At 38.3% G+C, this 19,196-nt stretch overlaps 1 pseudogene; it reads left to right on the top strand.

Moving 5' to 3' along the window:
- The first annotated feature begins 17,382 nt into the window (after positions 1–17,382).
- Positions 17,383–18,089, top strand: LOC100760015 (annotated as a pseudogene).
- Positions 18,090–19,196: the final 1,107 nt, after the last annotated feature.

Here is a 19,196-nt window from a genome sequence, read left to right as displayed (position 1 = left end):
TACTTTTGACCTTACAATGCATCCTCTTTTCTTGATCAGAATAGGTATGTACTCTATAGCTGCTGGTTTTGCTATATAACCTACTTTTTTTCAGTTTGATGATATATAAACATTATATGCTTGATTTTTGTTGTTTGTTTTTAATATTTAAAATCACTTCTAACTGCTCCATTTTGGATACCTTCTTTCTGTGGGATAATGATTCCCTTAAATGCATGCATTTTTAGTCAGATGTATTAATCCCTAGTTCCATTGTATTATTCCAGTGCTTTCATTTTTACATTTAGAGTCAACATCAAAAGTAAGCTTGCTTCTTAGTGGATTTTGAACTGAAAGTGTCCATCATGATGTGAAATGGGCTGAAGATATGGCTCTGTTGGGATCGTGCTTACTGTGCAGACATAAGAACCTCAGTGTGGATTGCTAGTGACCACTGAAAAAGCTATTCATGGTGGTTTGCTTGCCATTCATGAGGTAGAGAGGCTTAGAAAGGAAGATTCTTGAAGCTCAGGGTCCAGCCAGCCTAGCCAAATTGCAGAGCTCCAGGCACAGAGAGAGACCCTTTGGGTGGCTTGAATGAAAATAGCCCGAATAGGCACATAGGGAGTGGCATTGTTTAAAAGTATTACGAATGTGGGCTTTTTCGAATGGCCTTATTAGAGGAAGTGTTTCACCAGGAGTGGGATTAGAGGTTTCAGAAGCTCAAGCCAGGCCCAATGGTTCATTGTCCCTTCCTGCTCCCTTAGGATCAAGATGTAGACTCTCAGCTAACTCTCCAGAACCATCACTGCCTGCATGCCACCCTGCTTCCCACCATGATAATGAACTAAACTTCTGAATGTAAGCAAGCCACAATTAAATGGTTTCTTTTATAAGAGCTGTCCTGGTAATGTCATCTCATCACAACAGTAAAATCCTAACTAAGACAACCCTATACCCGATACCCAGCATCTTCTTCTGGTCTCTACACTCATGCACACACACACACACACATGCACATGCATCTATGCATGCATGTGAACATATACACAGATCACACACATAAAATATATCTGATCTTATAAAAAGACAAAGCTGAAATACTCTGTTCAAACTCCAGTATTCCTTGAAGAATAAATGGCAGCATGATGGCCCAAGAAAGTACTTATTCTACAGCTTTAAATTTAGCAAAAAGACATGCCTTTTGGTCAAAGCTGTAAATCTAATCAAAGGGTTTTGGTGCTTTGGAAGTCAGTTTTCAGGTGTTACCTTGGAAGCAGTTTATGCTATTCAGGAGTACAGGACAATATTTTAAGGTCGATTTCAAAGATTAACTAGCTCTAGTACAATGCTCTGTACTTTGTAGACATGACTACTTGTCTTAAAAATAGATGACTTGACCAAGACTAAAAAGCCTTAAAATCTGGATCTAACAATCTGAAGCAAATGAGTCAGAGATTTGAGGAGGGGCCATTGTCTTTTTCAGAGATGGAAAGACATTGTGGCAGCTAGGAGCTTAGGGTGTTTTTGCAATGAGAACTAGTAAGGGAATTCAAGCAAAAAGACCCTACCAATAACCACATGTTCTAGAAAGTAGGGTACATGAGAGTGCAGCCTTCCTGACACCTTGACTTCAGCACTGCAGATCTTGAGAACAAAGCCTGATTATATGGGAAGCAGATGGTGAGTTATTACATGACTGTCATTTAATCTGGAAACTCTGTGGTCCTTTTTTAATGAATAAAAATAAAACTAAGAGAGTGTCATGTTCCTAACACATAAACAATACTGTTGTTTAATTAAGAAAACAGTATCCTCTATGAATTCAGAAAAGAACAAGGAGGTTTTGTAAAGAGAAAAGAAAGGGGGGATGATGTAATTATATTAATCTGAAAAAAATTCAAAATTAAAAAAGCAATTAAGAAAGATTATATTCTTACCAAGCAAAATGACCAAATGAAACACTTAGTAGTCTTTTCTACAGTACATACTTAATTTAGATTAATTCTCATTACTACTACTATTATTACTGAGATGAAGCAAAAGTTCTAAGGGAAATTGGAATGGTTCACAACAAATCCATACTAGGGATGATTTATTCATTAATATGCTTAGGAGGTTACCTTGACACAGCCAGATGTAAATAGGTAAATCTTTGGCTTTTATTAGAAATATGATTTGCTTTGATGATGGCATTTCTCAATGAAAGATAACATCCCTGGTCTTTGGAAGAACTTATCACAAACCCACCTTTCAAGTTTGGATGGTGGGGAGAAGTTGATATATCCAGCAAGGAACTCTCTTACAACTGTCCACTAAACATGGCACTTAAATTTTTATATGTTAATTATAAAATGGAAGTGCTTCCGCCAACTAACAGAGCCCAAGTGTGATTCATGAGATAGACAAATGAGATTACTTGGAATACAGTCCCCATATCAGTTTGAAGAGTTATGTCAACTCATTATGACTCAGGTTGACATTCAGCAGTGCTAGACCTCATACCCTGACACTGACAGATTATAAGTGTACACTTGTGCATACATGAAGCAGAGTGTCGTATATTCCTGGCCAGCATTCATCTTGAGCTATGAGACAGGAACTGCTATCCCTCATGATCCTGAGGAGACTTGCTTTACCTCCATAATTGTGGCTTATATTCCACAGTATTACCAAATTGCCATGGATTATTTCTACTAATTATACCCTGAGGGCCTCATTTACAACATGATCCTTTGAAATCCAATTTAAAATACATCAGTGTTTAGAAATCACAGGAAATAACAGTATGGCATGTAACCAAAAATCAAAAGTCTACAGCAGATACACAAAACACAAATAGAATTATTCAAAACTTTCCCATGTATAAAGCCATGGAATACAGAGGGATACAGCAATAGAGGTAGAAACAAAATACCTTGGAAATAATCAGAAACAAGGAACATAATGTCAGTTCCAAGTTCTACCTATACTTGAATTGAATAAAATAACTTCTCAATTAAAAACATAGAGTATGAATTGAAAAATTGGAATTGATCTACGTTCCTGTAACAGGAACTTACTCCATTATTCATGGAGTAATTTCACACACCGAAAGTGAAAACATGAAAAATATTTTATACAGATGGAAATCAATACAATAGGAGCAGCTGACTTTATAGCAGAAAACAGTTTTAAAAGGTAGAGTGAAGATCATAATATAATGGTAAAATGGTCAAATCATCAGAGATATTATCTGTAGGCATACACATCTCTACATAACCATATGTACATATGGCCAATTAGAGTACTAAAGTAAAACAAGCTCTAAAAGTAGAAACACTGTAATACAATGAAAGTTAAATATTTTGATGCCCAATTTCCAATGAAGGTAAGACAAAATTGGGGTAAAAGAATGCTTTAAACCGATGCACCTAACAAAAACATAGAGAATGCTCTCCTAAACAATAGAGTAATATGTTTTCAATGAAAACGCTGTTAAAAAGACATCATAATTGAAGAATTAAGATTGCCATTGTTTATTGATAATAAAATTATATATGTAAGGCTCCCATAGCTTGTATTAAAAGTAATAAATAAATTAAAATAGTAGGATACAAAATTGACATAAAAACATATTTTTATTCCAACAAGTTATCCATAGAACAGACCAAGAGAATAGTCTCATTATTTATCATAGATAGAAGAAGTAAAGTACTTAAGTATAAAGAAGGCAAAATATCTGTACAGTTTATAGAAAAGTAGATAGAAATGGGAAATGCATAGTTAGCAAAGTAAGTGAAACACAGAAAGACACATACTGAGTGTTCTTTTTCATGTGTGGAAGCCAAAAACAAACACAAAACACTAATCTTATGAGCCGTAGTGGCCTCTGTCTCCTTATAAAGCATGTTATCACACAGAACTGATAATCTTTCTGTCTCCTTCTAAGTGCTGAGATTTTAGAAAGGAGCCACCATGTCATCTTTATGGGATGCTGGGGATTAAAGCCAAGTCTTCACACATGGTAGGCAAGAACTCTATTAACAAACCTCACAAATATTAATCTCAATATGACTTAGTGGTTTCTCAGGGCTTGGAAGGCTATTAGAGAGGGAAGGTAAAGGAATGTTGGATGATAAGTAAGGGTTAGGAGGAAGTTCTATATTATATTGTTTTATAGGATATTAGGAGAACCATAGTTCACAATAATTGCATATTTTATGAGTAAGTAAAAAGTGATTGAAGACACTCCAAAGCTAAAATAATAATAAGGACAAAAACATTATGTATTCTGGTTTGACAGATACATATTGTATAAACATTCAGAAAGATCACAGTATATTGTATATGCACATAACTTTTTAAAAAATATGGTCATTATTTCATAATTTATTTTTTAATTGTTTCCTTTTTTATTAGAAAGAAAATTATTTTACATGTCAATCCCAGGTCCCTCTCCCTCCCCTCCTCTCCTGTCCCCACAACTAATACCCTACCTACCCCATACCCTTTCTGCTCCCCAGGGAGGGTGAGGCCTTCCATAGGGGGTCTTAAAAGTCTGTCATAGTCTTTGGGATAGGGCCTAGGCCAACCCCCTTGTGTCTAGGCTTGGGTAGTATCCCTTCATGTGGGATGGGCTCCTAAAGTCCATTCCTAAAGTAGCGATAAGTACTGATCCACTACAAGAGGCCCCGTAGATTTCCAAGGTCTGCTCACTGACACCCACATTCCTGGGATCTGGAACAGTCCCATGCTGGTTTCCCAACTATCAGTCTGGGGACCAAGAGTTTTCTCTTGTTCAGGTCAGCTGTTTCTGTAGGTTTCACCAGCCTGGTTTGGACCCCTTTGCTCATCAGTCCTCCTTCTCTGCTTCTGGATTCCAGTTCATTTCAAGGGTTAGCTGAGGGTGTCTGCTTCTACTTCCACCAGCTGCTGGATGAAGGCTATATGATGGCATATGAATTAGTCATCAATCTCATTATCAGGGGAGGGCATTTAAGGTAGCCTCTCATCTGTTGCTTAGGTTGTTAGTTGATGTCATCTTTGTAGTTCTTTAGACATTTCCCTAGTGCCTGATTTCTCTTTGAACTTATAATGTCATACTCTATTATATTATCTCTTATCTTGCTCTCTTCTGTTCTTCCCCTAGCTCAACCTCCCTGTCCCATCATGTCTTCCTCACTCCTCCTCTTCTTCCCTTCTCATTCTCCTAGTTCCCTCTCCCCTCCCCCATGCTTCCAATTTGCTCAGGAGATCTTATCCCTTTCCCCTTCTCCAGGAGACCATGTATGTCTCTCTTAGGGTCCTCCTTGTTTACCAGCCTCTCCAGCAGCCTGGGATACAGGCTAACATTCCTTTACTCTATGTCTAAAATCCACATATGAGTGAGCACATTCAATGCCTGTCTTTTTGTGAGTGGGTTACCTAGCTCAGAATGGTTTCTTCTAGTTCCATCCATTTGCCTGTGAATTTCAAGATTCCATTGCTTTTTTTTTTCCCATTGAGTAGTACTCCATTGTGTAAATGTACCACATTTTCTCTATCCATTCTTCAGTCGAGAGGCATCTAGGTTGTTTCCAGGTTCTGGCTATTGCAAATGATGCTGCTATGAACATAGTTGAACAGATGTACTTGTTGTAGGAATGTGCTTCTTTTGGGTATATGCCTAAGAGTGGAATTGCTGGATCTTGTGGTAGACTCATTCCCATTTTCCTGAGAAATCGCCATAATGATTCCCAAAGTGGCTGTACAAGTTGGCATGCCCACCAGCAGTGGAGGAGTGTTCCCCTTTCTCCGCATCCTCTCCAGCATAAACTGTCATTGGTGTTTATGATTTTGGACATTCTGACAGGAGTAAGATGGTATCTCAGAGTTGTTTTGATTTGCATTTCCCTGATTGCTAAGGATCTTGAACAATTTCTTATGTGTCTTTCAGCCATTTTAGATTCCTCTATTGAGAATTGTCTATTTAGTTGTGTACCCCACTTTTTAATTGGGTTATTTGGTGTTTTGGAGACTAGCTTCTTGAGTTCTTTGTAATTTTGGAGATCAGCCTTCTGTCGGATGTGGGGTTGGTGAATATATTTTCCCAATCCGTGGGCTGTCATTTTGTCTTGCTGACTGTGTCCTTTGCCTTACAGCAGCTTCTCAGTTTCAGGAGGTCGCATTCATTAATTGTCTGTGTTACTGGTGTTATGTTCAGGAAGCAGCCTCCTGTACCAATTTGTTCCAGGGTGCCACCTACCTTTTCTTCTAAGAGGTTCAGTGTGGCTGGATTTATGTTGAGGTGTTTGATCCATTTGGACTTAAGTTTTGTCATGGTGATAGACATGGATCTATCTGCAGTCTTCTACATTCAGTTATGCCAGCACCATTTGTTGAAGATGCTATCTTTATTCCATCTTATAAATTTGTTTGTTAAAAATCAGGTGTTTTTAGGTGTGTGGGTTAATATCAGGGTTTTCGACTGTTTCACATAAACTTCTATGTGTGAAGCAGAAATATTAAAACATATTGAAAGAGTTAGTAAATCACTCCCATTTGGTAATTACAGGTTATATAATATAGCAAGCATTACATAGGGCCTCCTAGAGATGCATAACTAAAGTCACTCTAGGTTTTTTTCAAAAGATTGAATGAAATCAAGAAATACACAAATAAATAGGTAAATATACTTTTTCAAGGTTTGGAAAATATGAAAAGTAATCCTAAAATCTATATCCTAAAACAAAAATCTTGCTGGGTGATGGTACCAGAACTCAGTAGGCAGAGCAGGTAAATCTCTTTGAGTTCGAGGCCAGCCTGGTCTGCAGAGGGAGCTCTAGGAGAGCCAAGGCATCACAGAGAAACCATATGTTGAAAACAAGCAAGCAAACAAACAAACAAAAATAACCCTTAGCAGAAAGCCAAAGCAAATGAAACTGAGACACCATACCATCTGGCATCAGACTATTATCCAAAGCTGTAGTCAATAAACTACATGGTCTGGCATAGAAATAGACATACCAATCAATACAACAGGTTTATCATCAGTTCCAAAAATTGAAAAAGAAATGGATTACAGGGCTGACTGTAAAACAAATCTAGATGAAGCATAGGAGGGAGTTTGGGAACATTGTCATTGTCAGAGATATTTTTGGGTTTGATTCAAAAGTCGTAGGATATGAGGCAAAAATAGAAAAATGGGATTATAGCAAACAAGCAGAGGAAAAGTCAACAGAATGCAGAAGAGAGAATAGTTTGTAATTTATTTAACAAGGGTTGGTACTGAGATTATACTAAGAACTCAAAGAACAACAGGGAAAAATGTCCATGCTCCTAATGGGCTGATATTTAAGGAAAGGGCAGTTGATGTAATCAATGCCCAGTAGAAATGAAAAATGTTAAGTACCCTTTGTCCCCAGGGAACTGCAAAGCAGAACTACAAGGAAATATCACCTCATTCCTGTAAAACTGGCTATATAAAACAACTGATGACAACAGGATCTGGGCTGCAGAGAAGGCTCAGAGGGACAAGTGCCTGGGGTGCAATACTGACTCCCAGAGTTTGGAACCTCAGAAGCCATGAACTTAACATCTCTTTGCCCATCTGACTGAAATTTTGAATCAACTTCTTTAAAGATATGTTATTATATTTCTCCATTCTCCCTGCACATTTCTGTCCCATTCTTTATACTAATACACATTTTCTTTGTTGGAAATGTGTCTTTGTGTTGCCAAACTTGGTGTATCATCAGCTAATGCTTGCTGACTCAGTTGTAGAGAAACTGAAGACCTCTATGTGCAAAGACAGTAGCTGATGGGGAAAGTGCAAAGGAGACAATCACAGTCCCGATTCTCCTGGAGTTTACAATCCAGAAGGAGGGATAGTGACAACACATACCATGTGGTGTCTGAGTTAGAAGCTGAGACAACAAGAGCCAGGATATACAATCTTTAGAGAAACTTTCTATTTTATAATTGTGTAAAATTTACATAACCACATGTATCCAGAGCAATAAAACTCAGTAGCTTTCCTACTTAAGAATTTACTAGATCTATCAACAATACATGCACTGCTGTTACTGTTAGTTATGGCCTCCCATGTGTACAGTACTGTACAAGTAAACAATGAGATACAAAATTTGTGACACCTAAAATAAAATGTTAGCAGCTTAACTCCATAGAGAGAAGTGTATATACTTTTAATTGGTATTTACTAGAGAATTTACACTTACTGTTAGAGAATATCCCTCCACTTTCATCAATACTTATTTTATTGAGCCTACATTTTTCATGCAATATATTTTGATTATAGTTTCCCCTCCCCCAACTCCTCCCTGATTGTTCCCACCCACCAAACCTACAAACTTTCTTGCTCTCTCTCATTAGAAAACGAACAGTACTGGCTATGGAGATGAAGCTCCCTCTTACCAGCCACAGCACTGGGGAAAGCAGGTCCTGAACCTCACCCAGGCATGATGGTAGAGCTGACTCTATTGACTGGGGAACTGGCCCTGAGGAGTTGAATGTGGGAGACCTGGTCCTGCTCCTCACCAGCCATATGGTGGCATGGACAGGGGAGAGATACCTTCACTCCAGTCCTTTGCTGCCTGTGGTGAGTGGGAGAGCTGGCTCTGAGTTCATAAAGAGAGGGAGAGCTGTCTCTGTTCTAGCTGCAGCACTTGGTAGAATGCTCCCCGCATGTCACCTGATGGTACAGGTATGAGTGGGCCAATCCTGAGGGAATGAAAGCAGAAGTGATTCCACCTCTTGCTCACCATTGCACAGGGTGAACTAGTCAGGGTAATGCTAGAGAGTTCAGCCAGTGGTGAGAATGGGGAGAGCTGGCGGGATAACCAACCTGGCAACTCTCCAGGCCCAGAACCAGGGTTTTACGTTGGCCCACCCTGTTATGATAAATCTTTCTGTCAAAAGCCGCCAAGCCCCACCGCCATGTGTGAGCTTTATGCCAGCCCCCCGCCTGAATTAGGCCCAAATGAATACACAGAAACTTGTATTAGGTTCAAAGCTGCTTGGCCAATGACTAGGATTCTCATCTGTTATCTCAGTCTCAATTATTATACATCTATATATTTTATAAGACTTATCGGACTTTTGGCAGAAAGATTTATCATAACACCACCCGATATCCATCCCATCTATCATCAGATGAAGCATGGGACTGGGAATGTTCTACAGATCCAAAGATGCAGGATCTCCATGACACAGGGCAACAACAGGACAGTGGAGGAGTTCCAGGAAGGGCCCAACATCAATAGTGTAGCTGAAATCAGAGACCTTAAACCAGACCAATGACTTTCCAATGAACACTTACGAGTAAAGGCATTTGGTTGACTCATTGTGTCACGCTACAGATTCCATGATGAGATTTATGACAAGACTTTTTTCTTTATTTTTTTCTCTTAATTTTTATTTTATTCATAAGGGCGGTTGCAAGGGCAGAGGGTGGATATGAAAGGACAGGGAAATGAATGGCATCAAGATGCATGGTATGAAAGACACAAAGAATAAAGAAAAAGACACAAAGTAAGTTTTTAAAAAAGAAATCAAACAGGAGGAAATAACAAATAAACACAAACCTGAATAAGACAAAAACAAAGAAACAAAAAGAACAAAGAGAAAGCACAAGAAACAAATCTAGATGCGCAGACACATGCATTTGCATGGACAGAAATCATATAAAGACACAAAATAATAAGCCATACTATACAAGCAAAAGACCTAGAAGGTGAAAGGGGGAAAATATCCACACAAAGCATTATAAGACCAGAAAATCCTATAAAATGCCATTGAATTTCTTTTGTGTTGGCTATCTACTACTAGGCATAGGGACTGCATTTAAGTATAGATTATATACAGTTAGACTGAGAGAAAACTAAGATTTTCTTTTTTTCCTTTTGATATTTTTTGCTTAATTAGAAACAATCTTATTTTACATATCAATCCCAGTTCCCTCTCCCTCCCATCCTCCCATGCCTCCAACTAACCCCCTTTCCAGCATCCCACTCCCTAATCACGCCCCAGGGAGAGTGAGGCCTTCCATGGGGATTATCAAAATCTGTCACATCATTTAGGGAGTGGCCTAGGCCCTCCCCTGTGTATTTAGGATGAGAGATATCCCTCCATGGAGGAATAGGCTCCCAAAGTCCACTTGTGAACTAGGAATAAATACTGGTTCCACTGCAAGAAGGCCAATAGACTGCCCAGGCCTCCTAACTGTCAACCAAGTTCAGGAGGCCTAGTTTGGTCCTAAGATGGTCACCTATCTATCTTGTTGGGGTCTATGATCTCCCACTTGCTCATGCCAGCTGTTTCTGTGGGTTTGCCCAGCATGGTCTTCACCCTTTTGCTCATCGCTCCTCCCTACCTACAACGGGATTCCTGGAGTTTGGCTCAGTTCTTAGTTGTGGTTATCTGTTCTGCTTCCATCAGCTACTGGATGAAGTCACTAGGACAGCATATAAGGTAGTCATCAATCTCATTATAGGGTAAGGACATTTAAGGCAGTCCCTCCACTATTGCTTAGATTTTTAACTGGGGTCATCCTTGTGGATTTCTGGACATTTCCCTAGTGCCTGATTTCTCTTTAAAACTATAATGGCTCCCTCTATTATGATATCTCTTTTCTTCTCTCCTCTATTCATCACAGAACTCAATCTTCCTGATCGCTCATGGTTTTCTCTCCCCTCCTTCTCTCCCCTCCTTTTTCCTCCTCCCCTTTCTTCTACCTCCCTCCTTCCTCCTCCTCTGTGCTTCCAATTTGTTCAGGAGCTCTTGTCACTTTCCCCTTCTCCAGGGGACTATGTGTGTCTCACTTAGGATCCTCCTTGTTTCTTAGCATCTCTGGAGGTGTGTGTTGTAGCTGGTTATCCTTTGCTCTAAGTGTAAAATGCATAAGTGAGTGAGTACATATCATATTTGTCTTTCTGTGATGGGGTTAATTCACTCAGGATGGTTTATTCTAGATCCATCCATTTGCCTGTGAATTTCAAGATTCCATTTTTTTCCCCACTGAGTAGTACTCCATTGTGTCAATACAACACATTTTCTTTATCCCTTCTTCAGTTAAGGGGCATCTAGGTTGCTTCCAGGTTCTGGCTATTACAAATAATGCTACTATGAACATAGTGAAACATATGTCCTTGTTGTATGGATGTGCATCCTTTGAGTATATGTCTAAGAGTAGAATTGCTCGATCTTGAGATAGACTGATTCCCATTTCCCTAAGGGATCGCCATACTGATTTCCAAGGTGGCTGTATGAGTTGGCACTCCCACCAGCAGGAGGAGTGTTCCCCTTTCTTCACATACTCTCCAGAATAAACTGTCATGTTTTTTATTTTAGCCATTCTGACAGGAGCATGATGATATTTCAGAGTTGTTTGGATTTGCATTTCCCTGATGGCTAAGGATGTTGAACACTTTCTTATGTGTCTTTCAGCCATTTTAGGTTCATCAATTTAGAGGAATTAAATAGAGAATTCTCTACTTTGTTCTGTACTCCACTTTCTAAATGCATTGTTTGGTGTTTTGGTGACTAGCTTCTTGAGTTCATTGTATGTTTTGGTAATCAGCCCTCTGTCAGATGTGGGGTTGGTGAATATTTCCCATTCTGTGGGCTGCTGTTTTTGTCTTGCTGACTGTGTCCTTTGCCTTACAGAAGCTTCTCAGCTTCAGGAGGTCCCATTTATTAATTGTTGATCTCAATGTCTATGCTACTAGTGTTATGTTCAGGAAGCAGTCTTCTGTACCAATTCATTCTAGGGTACCACCTAACTTCTCTTCTAGGAGGTTCAGTGTGGCTAGATTTATGTTGAGGTCTCCATGGGTAACACTAACCCAAAAAGTGAAAGACCTGTCCGTAAGAATTTTGAGTCTCTAAATAAAGAAATTAAGGAAGATACCAGAAAATGGAAAGATCTCCCATGCTCTTGGATAGGTAGGATCAACATAGTAAAAATGGCAATGTTGCCAAAAGCAATCTACAGATTCAATGCAATCCTGATCAGAATCCCAACACAATTCTTCACAGACCTTGAAAGAACAATTCGCAACTTAATATGGAGAAACAAAAGACCCAGGATAGCCAAAACAACCCTGTACATTAGAGGAACTTCTGGAGGCATCACCATCCCTAACTTCAAGCTCTATTACGGAGCTATAGTCCTGAAAACAGCTTGGTATTGGCACAAAAATAGACAGGTAGACAAATGGAATAGGTTGAAAACCCTGATATTAACCCATACACCTATGAACACCTGATTTTTGACAAACAATCCAAATTCATACTATGGAACAAAGATAACATCTTCAACAAATAGTGCTGGCATAACTGGATGTGGATATGTAGAAGACTACAGATAGACCCAAGCCTTTCACCCTGCACAAAACTTAAGTCAAAATGGATCAAAGACCTCAACATAAACCCAGCCACACTGAACCTACTAGAAGATAAAGTGGGAAATACCCTTGAATTAATTGGTACTGGAGACCGCTTCCTGAACATAACACCAGTAGCACAGACACTGAGATCAACAATTGATATATGGGACCTCCTGAAACTGAGAAGCTTCTGTAAGGCAAAGGACACAGTCAGCAAGACAAAACAGCAGCCCACAGACTGGAAAAAGATATTCGCCAACCCCACATCTGACAGAGGGTTGATCTCCAAAATATACAAAGAACTCAAGAAGTTAGTCTCCAAAACACCAAACAATCCATTTGGACTTAAGTTTTGTGCATGGCGATAGATACAGATGTATCTGCAGTCTTCTACATGTCCATATCCAGTTATGCCAGCACCATTTGTTGAAGTTGCTTTCCTTTTTCCATTGTATAACTTTAGCTTCTTTGTCAAAAATCAGGTGTTCGTAAGTGTGTTGGTTAATATAATATCAGTGTTTTCAATTTGATTCCATTGGTCAGTCTGTCTACTTTTGTGCCAATGCAAAGCTATTTAAAGAAGGTTCCATGTAGCACTGAGAAGAACATATATTCTTTTGTGTTTGGTTGGAATGATCTGTAGATGTCTGTTACATCCAATTGGGTCATAACTTCTGTTATTTACTTTGTTCTTTGTTAAGTTTCTGTCTGGTGTTCCTGTCTAGTGTTGAGAGTGAGGTGTTGAATTATCTCACTATAAGTGTGTGGGGTTTTATGTGTGATTTGAGATTTAGTAATGTTTCTTTTATGAAAGTGGATGCCTTAGTATTGGGGGCATAGATGTTCAGAATTAAGACTTCATCTTCATGGATTTTTTTTCTGTGATGAATATGAAATGACCTTCTTCATCCCTTTTGATTAATTTTAGTTTGAAGTCTAATTTGTTAGATATTAAAATAGCTATACCAGCTTGTTTCTTAGGACCATTTGATTGGAAAATCTTTTCACATCCCTTTACTCTGAGGTAACACCTGTCTCTGAAGTTGAGGTGTGTTTCTTGTATGTAACAGAAGAATGGATTCTGTCTTCATATCCATTCTGTTAGCCTGTGTCTTTTTTAGGTGAGTTAAGACCATTGATATTGAGGGATATTAATGACCATTGATTGTTTATTCTAGTTTCTTTTTTTGTTTGTTTTTGGTGGTGTCACTGTGTGTAGATTTCTCCTTTTTTGGTTTTTGACTTTTGGTAATGTGGGATCATCTGTTTCCTATGTTTTTGTGAGTGTAGTTACCTTCCTTGAGTTAGAGTTTTTCTTCCAGTAGTTTCTGTATGGCTGGATTTGTGGATATGTATTGTTTAAATGTTGCTCTGTCATAGGAAATCTTGTTTTCTCCATCTACAGTGATTGAAAGCTTTTCTGGGTATAGCAGTCTGGGCTGACATCCATGTTCTCTTCGTTGCAGGGTCCTAACCCAAACACTAAAGGCTGAGCTTGGTCTGAGGAAGGGGGAGTGTGCAGCTCGCCTATTCCTCAGCTTCCCATGATCCTATATACAACCAAATGCACCAGAGGGTTCTGGTTAAGCAGGAACTTGTTTATTGCCCCATAGCAAGCATCTTTTAAAGCAAAAAAATGCAGAGCAGGAAAACAGCCAGCCAATGGTTTTAAAGGTCAGATTATCATATGCCTAGGCACCCTATGCTTTACCTAGTGAATATGAACCGTTCGTGCAGTGACCTCATCTGGTTCCATCTTGGTAACCATTCACCCTTTTTTGTAAACATCTCCGGACTCCCCCTCGTGACTTTGCCTTGGTGCCATCTTTGACTAGCTTGTGTGCACTTCATTAGTGTTTGTAGATCATCTATCCAGGATCTTCTGGCTTTTAGAGTTTCCATTGAGAAGTCAGTTACAATTTTGATAAGTCTGCCTTTATATGTTACTTAGCCTTTCCCTTTGCTGCCCTTAATATTCTTTCTTTATTATGAATGTTTGATGTTTTGATTACTATGTGGTGAGGGAACTTTTTTTTTGGTCAAGTCTATTTGGTGTTCTGTAAGCTTGTACTTTCATAGGCATGCCCTTCTTTTGGTTGGGAAAATTTTCTTCTATGATTTAGTTGAATATGTTTTCTGCACCTCTGTGCTGTGTTTCTTCACTTTCTTCTATACCTATTATTCTTATGTTTGGCCTTTTTATGGTGTCCCATATTTCCTGGATATTTTGTGTTAAGGATTTATTGGACTTAAGATTTTCTTTGCTTGATGAATCTATTTCCTCTAGTTTATCTCCAGCACCCGAGATTCTCTCTTCCATCTCTTGTATTCTGTTGGTTATACTTGCATCTGTAGTTCCTGATCATTTACCAAGATTTTCTATTTCCAGCATTCCCTCAGTTTGTGTTTTCTTTATTGTTTCCATTTCAGTTTTCATGTCTTGAACTGTTTGAATTGTTTCCTTCATCTATTTGATTGATTTTTTCCTGACTTTCCTTGCTTTCTTTAAGACATTTGTTGATTTCTTGCATGTTTTGGCTTGTCTTTTCCTCCATTTCTTCGATATTTTTCCATTTCTTTAAGGGATTTTCTCATTTCCTCTTTGAGAGTCTCTGTCATCTTCATAAAGTTGTTTTTAAGGTCATTATTTTCTGCTTCATCTATGTTGGGATGTTCAGGTCTTGCTTCTGTAGAATCCCTAGACACTTGTGGTGTCATTTTAGTCTTTCTATTGAGTGTGTTCTTATACTGTTGTCTTTCCATTGCTTCTTCCAGTGAGTGGAGGTGGGCTCTCTCCCTCTTCTGGTGGGTATGGGCCCAAGGCTCTCTCTAGGTGGGTGCAGGTGGGTCCAAGACTCAAATGGCAGCAGATTTTAGATGCCGCTCTGTTCCAGTGGGTGTTGGTCCAAGATAGGAATGGTGGCAAATGCTGGATGGCTGGGTCTGCCTCCTGGTCTCTTTAGGGGATTCTGTTGTAGGACAGGACTGGAAGCCACATTTCAGGAGACTCAAACAGGGAAAGCCAGTCAGGAAATGCCCTGAACTCACCTCTTTCAGTGGGTGCTGGTCCAAGACTGGGTTGGTGATGGCAACAGATGCTGAATGTCTCTCTGTCTGCCTCTAGGTCTTTGGGGGTTGTGAAGAAAACTAGGGTTTTCTTTGCAAGCAGTTATCAGTTGAAGGTGGCTTCTATGTTAGGGATGGGAGCTAGTATCCATTTCTCTTCTCAACACTAGGACCACATCTAGTTTAGACCTGTGCAGGCCCTATGAATGCTACTCACACTCTCTCTGATGTCAATTTGTACCAGTTCTTCTATGATTAGAAGGCCTTTTTTCCTTGGTATCTTCCATCTCATTGGACCAAAAAAAAAATCTTTTTGTTTCCTATTCAACAGATTGCCCTGAACCCAAAGGAATTTTGAGTGTTTCAAGGTCTTTCACTTGTCTAGTTGTGAGTCTCTGTATTTGCTACCATGTGCTATCAGAAAAAGCTCCTCTGATAGTGGCTGAGCAAGACACTGAACTACTGGTAGATAATTGAGTGTCATCAGCACTACTAAGTTTAAGAGAAGGAAAGAAAATGTTGACATTCTCAATGTGCAACTTTTGGGAATATATTCTGTGTCTTGGCAGATTACATAGAGCTCAGTGTGAACTATTCAAGTGGTAGTACAAATGGGGCCAGAATTATAACACAGAAAGCTTGAACAAAAGCTAGAAGGGAGAAAGATAAAGCCTAGATTTTTATAAACTGAAAATCTTTGGGAGAAATCAATTATTCTGCGAACCAAGCTTCCTTCTAACAACTTCATTTCTTTTTTGTGACTTTTGTTGATTATTGAACATACTAAGTACAAATCTTGGTGCTATGTTTTCTTTGGTTAAGAATATTCAAACTGCTTATTACTATGCTTATGTGACAGTGCTGTATAATAATAAGCAAACATATTGATTCTGCCAGGATGCACATCTATGAATAACTGGAAGCAGGTGAAGTCATAGGATACATAAGAAAGACAGGATCACATCCACTCTATAAAAAACACAAAGGTGGAATGGCTATGTCATGAAATCTGGTTCCTTGGTTTCCTTTCTAAATTGGTCAGCAGAATACCAGGAAAGTGATGTGGTCCAGTTACCCAAAGGTTCATGGATGCATCCATACAACAGTGCTATGTATGATGTTTTCAAATTATTAAGAAGCATCAGCCCTTCAAAATGGAATCACAGAACTTAGATAATTCAGCACAACATGTATTAATTATGGTCTGTCTTTGGTAAAGGTTATAGCTGTTTTAGATTCCAAAAATGTACATGATGCTGATGTACCTTACAATGTTCTGAATTACAGTGTTTTTATAAATTATAAATACAGAATTCTCAGAATTTAAATTTTTTGGATACTCACCTTTTATATGAAAAGAACCATTCAGAAAATAAAAATATTCGCTTATGTACAGCAATGAAATGAAGATTTTATAACACAAGTTTCTATACCATGTGGGGAACAGTAATACCATGATTCTTGACAGAAAAAATTATATGATTAATTTTTTAGTTTGATTTATGCTGCTGTGACTCTGCCTAAAAGCAAATTGGAGTGGAAAGGGTTTGCCTTGTTTATATTTCCCAGTCACAGACCATCTTTGAGGGAAGTCAGGTCAGGAACCTGGAAGCAAGAACTGAAGCACAGACCTCAGAGAAACATTGCTTCCTGTTTTCCTTTTCATTGCTTGCTCATGCTTTCTTATACAACCCAGAGCCAATAACTTAGGAAATATAAATACCTATAACAAAATTTGTGTGATATATCATGCTGTTATATCAAATCTTGTGGTATGGGTATAATCATTTACAAGAAGGGGATTTATAAACTATTAGCTATAATGATTGCTAATTATGATACATAATAGCATTATATTATAAGATATGTATATGTGCATAGGAATGAAGTCTTTATGAGAAGCTTCTAGAAAGAACATACATTGTTATTTAAAAATAAAAAAGTCAGGATTTCTTGCTGGAATTTCTGTGTTCTAGGTCAGACCAAACATCCTGTCAGGATGCCTGAAATAAATACCAGCCATCTTGATGAACAACAAGTTCAACTTCTGGCAGAGATGTGTATTTTTATTGATGAAGATGACAGTAAAATTGGGGCTGACACCAAGAAAAATTGTCACCTGAATAAAAATATTGACAAAGGATTATTACATTGAGCTTTTAATGTCTTCTTGTTTAATACTTAAAATAAGTTCCTGTTACAGCAGAGATCAGATGCTAAAATTACCTTTCCAGGTTGTTTCACCAATAGTTGCTGTAGTCATCCATTAAGTAATCCAGGAGAGCTTGAAGAAAACAATGCCATTGGTGTAAAACAAGCTTTACAGAGGTGCTTAAAAGCTGAATTGGGAATACCCTTAGAAGAGGTTGATCCAAATGAAAGGCATTATCTAACACAAATTTACTACAAGACCCAATCTGATTGTATCTGATGTGAACAAGAAATTCATTATATTTTGTTTCTGAAGAAGAATGTAACCTTCAATCCGATCCAAATGAGATTAAAAGCTATTGCTATGTATCAAAGGAAGTCAAAGAAGTTGTGAAGAAATCAGCCAGTGGTGAAGTTAAGTAAACTCCATGGTTTAAAATTACTGTAGACACTTTTTTCTTTAAATGGTGGGATAACTTAAACTATTTGAATCAGTTTTTTGACCATGAGAAAATACACAGAATGTGAATGTGTAAATGAATTTAAGAAGATTTTTCTACCTAAAAAAATAAAATAAAAAAGTCATGGCCAGCAAGATGGCTTAGCCACTAAGGGTGTTTGCCAGGCAAGTCTGAAAGCTTGAGTTCAATGCCCAGAATTCCTGAAAGAAAGAGGAAATAGACTCTGAAGAAATGCTGATGTCTACATGCTTATTGTCTGACACATGCTTCCACATATGTCATGGACATACGCATAACACCAGTCAATTCATTTCTAAAATCTAGGACTAGAGAGATGGCTCAGTGGTTAAGAATATTTACTGTTCTTGCAGAAGTCTATGTTGAGTAACTCAGAGCTGCTTCTAAGTCCAGTTCCATGGGATCCAAGGCCCTTTTGGTTAGGCCTCTGTATCCACCTGCGCACACATGGTGCATATAAATTCAAGCAGGTACACACATACATACAAATAAACAAGTAAAGCATGAGTAACAATGTCATGATGGCATAGTATAACGTGAGACTTTTTTCTTAACTCAGCTGCCTTTAATTTGATAAGAGGCCTAACTACTCTGGTCCCTGTTTTCTCATCTCATTGGGATAATTATGTTCCTAATGTTTCTTCCAGGCACAAATGGAATCTTCTTTGATTGTCTTTTTATTTGGACTTTTGGATAAAGTTCTAGGTGCTCTCTTGATGTTAAGTTGGGAATCTAAGGCAGCACACCATAAATTTTCTCCATGTATTGGATGTTCAAACCTTCTCAACATGTGACCCTATTATAACCATAACTTTGCTTAATTCTCATTTTGTGATACCAGAATGAGGGACACAAATCATGTGTGGATTTTTCAGTTTTTTCTTGGTGTATGTGTCCAAGTAAATAGTTAAGAAGACATAGATGTTAATGCTTGAATTTACATATTAACACCAATTCTTAGAAATGTTTAATCAGTAAATATGGGCTGTTTTAGCCTGAGAGTATTTTTTTGTTTGTTTTATATTTGTTAATCCAAGAAATGTGAACAAGTACAGAATGGGTGTACAAAGAGATTGTTCTCATTTCTGCTCTATTTATTGGTAATATATTCTAGAATCAAGTTTACCCATGTGAAATGGGAGAGGAGAAAGTGTGT

The sequence above is a fragment of the Cricetulus griseus genome, assembly GCF_003668045.3.
Source record: "Cricetulus griseus strain 17A/GY chromosome 1 unlocalized genomic scaffold, alternate assembly CriGri-PICRH-1.0 chr1_0, whole genome shotgun sequence".
NCBI classification, from domain to species: domain Eukaryota; kingdom Metazoa; phylum Chordata; class Mammalia; order Rodentia; family Cricetidae; genus Cricetulus; species Cricetulus griseus.
Note: the sequence above shows the minus strand (reverse complement) of the source record. Positions and strands in the feature narration are given on the sequence as shown.